The sequence below is a fragment of the Phyllobates terribilis genome, unplaced genomic scaffold, assembly GCF_046119375.1.
Source record: "Phyllobates terribilis strain yellow unplaced genomic scaffold, ASM4611937v1 Scaffold_4133__1_contigs__length_64640, whole genome shotgun sequence".
Taxonomy (NCBI): Eukaryota; Metazoa; Chordata; class Amphibia; order Anura; family Dendrobatidae; genus Phyllobates; species Phyllobates terribilis.
In genome coordinates this window covers 34,709-38,524 of record NW_027366885.1, presented here as the reverse complement: position 1 = coordinate 38,524, position 3,816 = coordinate 34,709, and the positions used below count along the sequence as shown (strand labels likewise).

Here is a 3,816-nt window from a genome sequence, read left to right as displayed (position 1 = left end):
ATTCCATCGGGTGCAGAAATCACGAGTCTTTCAACCAATGAACTGCGAGCCATTGTCGCATACTATCTCTGAAGGTACTCCAAACCCTGCACAGAACGTTTCGTTTTATGAATGATATAATGTGTTTTTCCTTTACCTCTTTATAAGCTTCTGCCTCTATCCATTTAGAAAAGTAACTTGTCATTGCTAGAAAGAAGACGTATTGCCCTGGCGCTGGTGGCAATTTTCCAACAATATCCACCCCTACCTCATGAAGGGTCAAGGTGGGAGTGTTGGATGCAAGAATTATGATGGATGTCGGGGGTTTGGTGCATGTCTTTGGCAGGCATCCCATCTTTTAGCGTGATCGATTGTGTCAGCATTCATGGTCGTCCAGAAGTATTCGAGTCGTCTGATCTTACATCCCAAGCTTTTTCCTCTCACATGATTTCCACACTCTTTGTTATTGACAGATCAGAAGATTTTCCGTGCCTCGTTGGGCCAGATGCATCTCAGCTTCAGATATATGACGGATCGATTAGATAGAGTAGAATCAATGACATCATAGGAAAGTGCTTGTACCTTAAGCCTTTTCGCCTCCATCCTGTTTTCTGGGAGGATACTATCTACTTTCCAATCAAGGAACGGTTTGATCCATCCCTGGTCATTGCTCCATGACGCAGGGTGGTCGGACGCTGCTGCGGGAACCTGGTCGGAACTCGACACAGTCAAGACCTCCATATTATCACTTGCTATTTGGGCACGACAGGAGTTGTGACATGAATTATAGGGACGTTTGGGAAATCCTCAGATTTTAAGGCCGATCCCAAGTTGGCTAAGGCGTCGGCCTCTGTATTATGCTCTCTCGGGACCTGTTGTATGATGAATTCGTCGAATTCGGACGCGAGTTGTCTTGTGACTTCTAAGTATGTTGCCATTCGTTCTTCCTTCGACACGAAAGAGCCTTGAACTTGGTTTAGAATGAGCAGGGAGTCGCATACGACTTTTATACTTTTGACACCAATATCCTTTGCCAGATGTAAGCTGAAAATTAGCGCCTCGTATTCTGCTTCATTGTTGGTAGCTTCCTATTCACATCTCACAGTCTGGGCTATGTTGTCCCCTTCTGGAGATTTTGGCACAATGGCTAGGCCTGTTCCTCTGGCATTTGATGCCCCATCGTATGCAATTCCCATAGGTCAGCTGGTTCGTCAAGGACAAGGTCCGAAGTTTCTGTCACGTCATCCTTCTCTAGTATGGGGCTAAAGTATGACACAAAGTCTACTAAGGTTTGAGATTTGATCGTTGTTATAGGATCGTACTCGATCTCGTATCCGCTCAAGTGAATTACCCATTTTGCCATGCGTCTTGTAAATTCGGTCTTCCTCATTATCTATTTTACGGGATAAATGGTCCCTATCACTATCGGGTGTGTTTTGAAGTACGGTTTCACTTTGCTTGCTGCCATGACAAGTGCCAGGACCAACTTTTCCAGTGATGAATGTCTGGTTTCCATGGGGAGTAAGGACTTTCTGACGTAGTATATTGGCGACTGCGCACCGTCCTCTTCTCTTACTAACACCGCGCTGACTGAAGCTGATACAACGAGGTACAAAGGCAAGGGTTTGTCAGGCTTAGGTTTGGCCAAGAGGAGCGGGTTGGATAGGTAATTCTTCAGCTCTTGGAAGGCTATTTCTCCCTATTCAAATGACTTATTTTTCTTTAGGATTTCGTAGAAAGGTTTGCACTTATCTGTTGATTTGGAGATGAATCTGTTAAGGGCTGCAATCTTTCCTGTAAGTTTTTGTATATCCTTATTCTCCTAGGGGATTTTAAGTCAAGTATGGATTTCACTTGTTCAGGACTGGCATCAATCCCACGTTCTTGTACAAGATGCCCCAAGAATTTTCGCGATGATACTCTAAACAAGCAATTTGTAGGGTTCAATCTCATGATGTACCTTCTAAGTGTGTCGAACGATTCTTGAAGATGCTCTATGTGGTCGGATTTCTTTTTGGATTTGACTAGCATGTCGTCGATATATACTTCCATCATGCCCCCAATCTGATCTTTGAACATCTTGTTGACCAACCGTTGGTAGGTTTCCCCAACATTTTAAGTTCGAAGGGAATGACCTGGTAGCAGTACGTTCCCTGGCTGGTGATGAACGATATTTTTTCCTGATCGTTTGGGTACAGCTGGATCTGATGATAACCACTGAACGCATCCATGAAACTCAACATATCATGACAGGTTGTTGCATCAATCATGGTGTTGATGTGCGACAGCAGGAAAGAATCTTTCGGACAGGATTTGTTCAGATCTTTGAAGTCTACGCATACTCGCCACTTTCCGATCTTCTTTTTTACCACCACCACGTTGGCCAACCATTCTGGGTATTTGACCTCTCGAATTTTCCTGGTGTCCAGCAAATTTACAACTTCCTCATCTATCACCTTGTTTCTTTCAGGAGCAGACTTTCTTCTCTTCTGTGGTCATGAGGGTAGGGTTGGCTTTGACGTTCTCTGCGATGATCTGCATTCAATCGTCGCTCGACGCGGTCGGGACTAGGGCCTATTTTGAGTGGCTCCTCATCTTCCTTGCGTCTGATCTGGGCTAGAGCCTTAGCTTACGCGTCCTTAAAATTCGATCAGGGGTACTTTGTCAGTTCTCGGTACAGTTCACTTCCCCGAATGAGTAGTCGTCGGAAAGCCTGGACCGAGGTAGCAATATCGCAGTTTGGGATTGACACTTTCTCCTTGCTGCATGAACCACGTCAAGGTTGGGCCTGAGAGGGAAGTGCCAAAGCTTTTACACATGACTGTCTCCCGATCACTTTTGGAAACCGAGATAGTCATTAGTTTCTGTTTGTATAGAGCCATGTGCTCGTCAGGATCGGTTGTGCTATCGTAGCTGGCCATGCTAGGTAGGTGGAACTTTTTGGAGATGTCCACATGGTAGATGTCCTCGGAGAAGGGTAAATCTTCAAAACCGTCAAGGGCCTCTCTCTCAATTGGTTGCGGGACTCTTGAGATTTTAGCAAATCGTTGATCAAGCTCCTTCATATAGTCTCCCAGGGCCTGTTGTACCAAGGCATGCACCCGTGGATCCTGGTCGTTCGCATTCCTCGTCGGCCGATCGGTTTCTGTCACAGTGGTATCTTTTGGGACGACGGGATGAAACGTGCCAGTTCTAGGATGAGTGAGTGCCCTGTTAACGCCTTGGGGCGTCATGTCCACGTTGTCGAGGTTCAGGCAGACACGAACATGACCTACATTTTTGATGAGTCGGGATTGTAGTGCATTTGACCCCGACAATTGCATCTGCATTTTCAGAGAGGCCTTTTCGCTTGCCCACTTGGTGTTTTCGGCGTTGAGGGTTTTGCTGAGTTCTTGATGACGTCGACGCTGGTCCGCTAACTCCTGACAAAGGGCTTCCATCATTTGGGTCATTTTGATCATATGAGCGGCTTCGTTAGGCGTTATTTCAGTGAAAAGGGTTTCGTCTTGTGGACGACGACTAGTGTTGCATTTTTCCATGATGGTACCGTCATAGAAAGACGATGAACTTGTCATGATATTTGGAGTAAAGGTGAGGTTTTGCTGGGTGTAGAACCGATCGATGCTCCATGGTGGGCGCCAAATTATTTTGGGCAAAAAGAACTCAAAGGATCTGGTTTCCCAAGATGAGAGAACGATCAATTGAACTCTCGATCAACTCACAATCACTTGATAGAAAATGACTAGAAAGAGCAATAAACAGATTGAATTAGAATTGTATTCAGTATTTCTTTGTATTCAGCAATCAGTGCATTTACAAGGATTTTACAAGTTTTTT

General features: G+C 45.2%; 1 pseudogene; it reads right to left on the bottom strand.

The window, feature by feature from the left end:
- Window positions 1-731: 731 nt before the first annotated feature.
- LOC141248879 (uncharacterized) lies at window positions 732-3,554 on the bottom strand (annotated as a pseudogene).
- Window positions 3,555-3,816: the final 262 nt, after the last annotated feature.